The sequence below is a fragment of the Odocoileus virginianus genome, chromosome 1 (assembly GCF_023699985.2).
Source record: "Odocoileus virginianus isolate 20LAN1187 ecotype Illinois chromosome 1, Ovbor_1.2, whole genome shotgun sequence".
Lineage (NCBI taxonomy): Eukaryota > Metazoa > Chordata > Mammalia > Artiodactyla > Cervidae > Odocoileus > Odocoileus virginianus.
Window position 1 is genome coordinate 104,007,722 of NC_069674.1, and position 6,698 is coordinate 104,014,419.

Consider the following 6,698-nt stretch of genomic DNA (forward strand, 5'->3'; position numbering starts at 1 on the left):
GGAGTCTTCTCCAACACCACAGTTCAAAAGCATCAGTTCTTCGGTGCTCAGCTTTCTTTATAGTCCAACTCTCACATCCATACATGACCACTGGAAAAACCATAGCCTTGACTAGATGGACCTTTGTTGGCAAAGTAATGTCTCTGCTTTGTAATATGCTGTCTAGGTTGGTCATGACTTTGCTTCCAAGGAGTAAGTGTCTTTTAATTTCATGGCTGCAGTCACCATCTACAGTGATTTGGGAGCCCCCCAAAATAAAGTCTGCCACTGTTTCCACTGTTTCTCCACCTATTTTCCATGAAGTTATGGGACCGGATGCCATGATCTTAGTTTTCTGAATGTTGCGCTTTAAGCCAACTTTTTCACTCTCCTCTTTCACTTTCATCAAGAGGATATTTAGTTCTTCTTCACTTTCTGCCATCAGGGTGGTGTCATCTGCATATCTGAGGTTTTTGATATTTCTCCCAGCAATACTGATTCCAGCTTGTGCTTCATCCAGCCCAGCATTTCTCATGATGTGCTCTGCATATAAATAAGTTAAATAAGCAGGGTGACAATATCCTTGACATACTCCTTTCTCAATTTGGAACCAGTTTGTAGTTCCATGTCCAGTTCTAACTGTTGCTTCCTGACCTGCATACAGATTTCTCAAGAGGCTGGTCAGGTGGTCTGGTATTCCCATCTCTTTCAGAATTTTTCAGTTTATTGTGATCCACACAGTCAAAGGCCTTGGCATAGTCAATAAAGCAGAAATAGATATTTTTCTGGAACTCTCTTGCTTTTTCGATGATCCAACTGATGCTGGCAATTTGATCTCTGGTTCCTCTGCCTTTTCTAAATCCAGCTTGAACATCTGGAATTTCACAGTTCATGTACTGTTGAAGCCTGGCTTGGAGAATTTTGAGCATTACTTTTCTAGCACATGAGATGAGTGCAATTGTGCAGTAGTTTGAGCATTCTTTGGCATTGCCTTTCTTTGGGATTGGAATGAAAACTGACCTTCTTCCAGTCCTGTGGCCACTGCTGAGTTTTCCAAATTTGCTGGCATATTGAGTGCAGCACTTTCACAGCAGCATCTTTTAGGATTTGAAATAGCTCAACTGGAATTCCATCATCTGCACTAGCTTTGTTCATAGTGATGCTTCCTAAGGCCCACTTGACTTCACACTCCAGGATGTCTGGCTCTAGGTGAGTGATGATACCACCATGATTATCTGGGTTGTGAAGATCTTTTTTGTACAGTTCTTTTGTATATTCTTGCTACCTCTTCTTAATATCTTCTGCTTCTGTTAGGTCCATACCATTTCTGTCATTTATTGAGCCCATCTTTGCATGAAATATTCCCTTGGTATCTCTAATTTTCTTGAAGAGATCTCTAGTCTTTCCCATTCTATTGTTTTCCTTTATTTCTTTGCACTGATCACTGAGGAAGGCTTTCTTATCTCTCCTTGCTATTTGTTGGAACTCTGCAGTCAAATGGGTATATCTTTCCTTTTCTCCTTTGCTTTTCGATTCTCTTCTTTTCACAGCTATTTGTAAGGCCTTCTCAGACAGCCATTTTGCTTTTTTGCACTTCTTTTTCTTGGGGATGGTCTTGATTCCTGTCTCCTGTACAATGTCACAAACCTCCATCCATAGTTCATCAGGCCCTCTGTCTATCAGATCTAGTCCCTTAAATCTATTTCTCACTTCCACTGTATAATCATTAGGGGTTTGATTTAGGTCATACCTGAATGGTCTAGTGGTTTTCCCTACTTTCTTCAATTTAAGTCGAATTCAGCAACAAGGAGTTCATGATCTGAGCCACAGTCAGCTCCTGGTCTTGTTTTTGCTGACTGTATAGAGCTTCTCTGTCTTTGGCTGCAAAGAATACAATCAATCTGATTTCAGTGTTGACCATCTGGTGATGTCCACGTGTAGTCTTCTCTTGTATTGTTGGAAGAGGGTGTTTGCTATGACCCATTCAGTCACTAAGTCATCTCTGACTCTTTGTGACCCCATGGACTGCAGCACACCAGGCTTCCCTGTCCTTCACCATCGCCTGGAGCTTGTGCAAACTCATGTCCATTGAGTCAGGGATGCCATCTAACCATCTCATCCTCTGTCGTCCCCTTCTCCTCCTTCCCTCAATCTTTCCCAGCATCAGGGTCTTTTCTAATGATTCAGCTCTTCTCATCAGGTGGCCAAAGTATTGGAGCTTCAGCTTCAGTATCAGTCCTTCCAATGAATATTCAGGATTGATTTCCTTTAGGATTGACTGGTTTGATCTCCTTGTAGTCCACCAGACTCTTTTAAGAGTCTTCTCTAACACCACAGTCGTATCTTTCCAGGCATATAACATTTTCAAAATGACCTATTTTCGCAATGATGGACAGATCAGAGGATGCCAGGGTTTAGAAGTTGGTGTGGGTGTAGGTTGCCAAAGGGTGACATGGGGGTCTTTGGGTTATGAGCTGTTCAGCAGCATGGTTGTGCTGGTATCACGTACATGACAAAGTCGTATAGAACAAAAGAGCACAAAAAACTTGAGAAATCTGAACCATGCTGGGGGGGCTCTGTTAATTTCACACTCTGGCTAAGACATCTACTACAGTTCTGCAAAATGCTGCCATGAGGGAAATCTGGGTAAAGCTACAAGAGGTCCCTCTGTGTCATTCCTCTTTATTCACATATTGAAAGTGAATGTGAAAGTTGCTCAGTGGTGTCTGCCTCTTTGCGACCCCATGGGCTAAACAGTCCATGGAATTCTCCAGGGCAGAATACTGGAGTGGGTAGCCTTTCCCTTCTCCAGGGGATCTTCCCAACCTAGGGATCAAACCCAGGTCTCCCGCATTGCAGGCGGATTCCTTACCAGCTGAGCCATGAGAGGCTCAAAAACAACAAACATTTATCTCCCACAGTCCTGGAGACAGGACATTGTGGACCAGAGCACCAGCAGACTGGCGAGGCTCCTTCCTGGTTTAAAGCTGCCCATCTGCCCTGTGTCCTCACCTGGAAGAAGGGATGCTGCAGGTCCATGCGTCTCCTCTGGGAGGGTACCAGCCTCATCACGGGAGCGCCATTCTCCTGACCTCATCGCCTCCCAAAGCCATCACTTTGCAGTAAGGGTTTCAACGTGTAAGTTTCCAGGGAGGGGGAATTTACACACTCAGACAATAATGGACATAGTAACGTACAATATCACCTTCATATGATTTCACAGTTTTCTCAATAAAAATTCACTTAAAAATCTGCAGTGGGCCCAAGGGCTACAGTTTCAGGGGTAAGGCGCTGGGTGACTGGTGACTGAGGTCAGGGGAGACTCCTCAGAGATGATCTCGAAGTCAGAGAACTAAGCAAGGAAAAGTTGCTCAGACAGCGTGAGTGGGCAGGAGCTTGGGGTGCCCACCAAGGACCTTCCGGTTTCCTCAACTGAAGTCCTGATGCATTTCCAGAAAATGATCTACCAACACACCTGAGCCGGTTATCTGTTGTAACTGGGAAGAATGGAATTGATTCCATGTTGGGTCTGTTTCTCTTTCTTTAACATTTGCTTCCCGTTGCTTTTGTTACTGTAATCACTAAAAGGATGCTGTCTATAGGTGTAAGCATCATAATGGCCTGCCTCAGGGGACCTGCCCTTCTGCCAGATTGTTAACCTAAAGTGTCTTTGTCTAGCTCACAGAGGGGCATCCTGACCCTGCCCACCTGTGAACGGATGCAGAAAAGAAGAAATGAACACATTCCCTCACCAATGCTGGCCAACCCAGGAGATATTTTGCAAGACTTATAGCCTTGTTATTTTCTCAGTTCCTCCTCCTCTCTGTTCTCTTAGAGAAACTGGCATCCAGACCCTGTTAAGACAGTACTCTAGGGCGCTAGTCCACCATCTTAGCAGAGGCCCAGCTTTCCGAATAAAGCTGTGTTTCATGTCTCAACACTGTCTCTGAATTATTGGACTGTCATGTGGTGAGCAGACCGAGCTTGAACTCAGTAACATTGTGACAAACTACACCAAATTTCAAAAAGCAACAAGTAAAAAGGTGACTGGGGGTACTGGCTGGTTCTGTGTGGCGGGTGAGCGATGCAGAGACATGCAGTTTGACAGGAACCTGTTCCTAAGTCCAAGCTGGATCTGCTGGACACACAACAGGTCAATGAACAGGAGAGATGAGGTGCTGAGGCAAGGAGTACGACTTTATGCAGAGAGCTGGCTGACCGAGAAAACGGCAGTCTAATGTCTCAAAATAACCATCTTGTCAGGGTCTGGATATCTGGGTCTTTAACAGAGAGAGAGAGAGAAGCAAAGAGGAGCCACAGTCAAAAGTCAGCATAGACAGGGAGAGGCAGAGAGGAAGTAAAGTAAAAAGGGTCTTCCATCTCGCAAAACATCTCTGGGAAGGGCCAGCCTTTGGAAAAGGGGTGCATTTATCTCTTTTCTTTTTGTAACCATTCACAGGTGGACCGGGTCAGATTACCATTTTATGAGCTGAACAGACACTGTAGTCAGGCAGAGGGGCAGGGTCCTTTGAGGCAGGCCGTTATGTATGCTTATAACAACAACAGCAACGAAAAGCAAGTTAAACAAATAGTTTTCAACATGGAGTCAGAATTGGCTTCTCCCTGCAGCAAATCTACCAATCATAACAGGCTTTTGTAGCTCCCCTGTCCCTCGCTGACCCCTGCAGAATGGGCATTTTCCCATCTAAGAGAGACTTCAGAAAGTCACCAGTCAGCACACAGCACAGCCAAGGTCACCAGGGGAAAAGTCAGTATGGATTGAGCACCAGATAAAAAATTAACTCACTGTTCCTGAGTGGCTCGGTGAAGGAGCTCTGTGCGAGATAATGGTTTACAATGAGGTGGAAAGCGACGAGGATGAAGGCTCTGTAGGCAGAGATGTGAGGATAATGTTGGGCCCTCTGCGCCTTTTGGGACATTCAGGCTGGTGGCCAGGGGTGGGGGCTGCTGCCCTGGGCTGTGTGCCCATCACAGCACTTCCGCTGGTGCCCCTTTTCAGCAGGGGGCAGGAACCTGTCAGCAGGTGGCATCAATTTTGGGACTGGAGACGCTCATGAAGTTTGGGTGGATGGGTGGTCTTGTTACCTAGTCCAAGCTCGCTCTGTTAGCTTGGACTAAGTGAAAATCTCTCAGTCGTGTCTGACTCTTTGTGACCCCATGGACTATACTGTCCATGGAATTCTCCAGGTCAGATTACTGGAGTGGGTAGCCTTTCCCTTCTCCAGGGGATCTTCCCAACCCCGAGATCGAATCCAGGTCTCCTGCATTGCAGGTGGATTCTTTACCAGCTGGGACACCAGGGAAGCTCAAGAATATTGGAGTGGGTAGCCTATCCCTTCTCCAGGGGATGGTCCGGACCCAGGAATCAAACTGGGGTCTCCTGAATTACAGGCAGACTCTTTACCAGCTGAGCTACCAGGGAATCCCCACAGGGCAGCCGATTAACAAAGAGACAAGTTGCTGAGGCAAGGAATAGGACTTTATTCGGAAAGCTGGCTGAACAAGAAGATGGCAGACAAATATCTGAATAACCATCTTATCAGGGGTCTGGAGGCCAGATTCTTTTTGTAGGACAGAGTGGGAGAGGAGGTGAGCAAATAAAGTAAAAAGGCTATTAAGATTGCAAATATCTCCTGGAATGGCAAGCCCAGGAAAGGGATGTGTTAATTTCTTCCTTCCTCCCATCCACAGGTGAACAGCATCTGAATTAAAGGCATTTTAATAGTCAGGCAGAGGAGCAGAATTCTTGGTATGAGCAGCCGTTGTGTTTGATTATAATAATAAAAGCAACAGAAAGCAAATCAGAAACAGTTCCAACCCAGGATCAGGATTGGCTCATCCCTGCCACAGCCTGAGAACTGCGCCCTCCATCGTGTGCTGGGAGGGGGCTCTTCTCTGTTCTGTCTCATGAGCCATCAGACGCTGGCTGTGCCCCACTATACCGTTTCATGACCTCCTGATGGGGCCTGCCAGCTACTTGGAAAACACTGTTCTTTGGGGTTTCCACCTTTGCTCAGTGAGGCATCCTGGGCAGCCCTGGGATGGACAGGGACTTGGGGAGTGGGCCCAAGCAGCAGGAAGCCTGAGTATCTCTGAAATACTGTCAGGTTTAAGAGAATCTGGCTTTGGAATTAGTCTGGGGTTGGGCTTCCCTGGTGGATCAGATGGTAAAGAATCTGTCTGCAATGCAGGAGACCTGGGTTTGATCCCTGGGTCAGGAAGGTCCCCTGGAGAAAGACATGGCAACCCACTCCAGTATTCTCACGTGGAGAATCCTCAAGGATGGAGGAGCCTGGCGGGTTACAGTCCACAGGATCGCAGAGTCAGATACGTACATGACTGAACATTTAACACGACTTCAGCCTTTGGTGAGCCCAACTGAGGGCGGTCACCACTTGGTGCTGTCTGGCCTTCGAAGGGTAACAGATTCTGCAGAAGCAGGCGGAGTTCTCTGAAGGCGTCCAAGTGGGTGGGGTGGACTGGGGTGGTGACCGCTGGCTGTCCTTAGCTTTGCTGGCTGTAGGGGCAGTGCTGGAGGTGGTCGGGGTGCTGCAGAGAAGCCAATTCTGACTCCATGTTGGCAATTTTTTTAGACTTGCTTTAAGTTGCTTTTGTTATTATAATCATACACAATAGCCTGCCTCGGAGGACCCTGCCCTTCTGCCAGACTGTAAATTAAAGTGTCTTTGTTCAGCCCA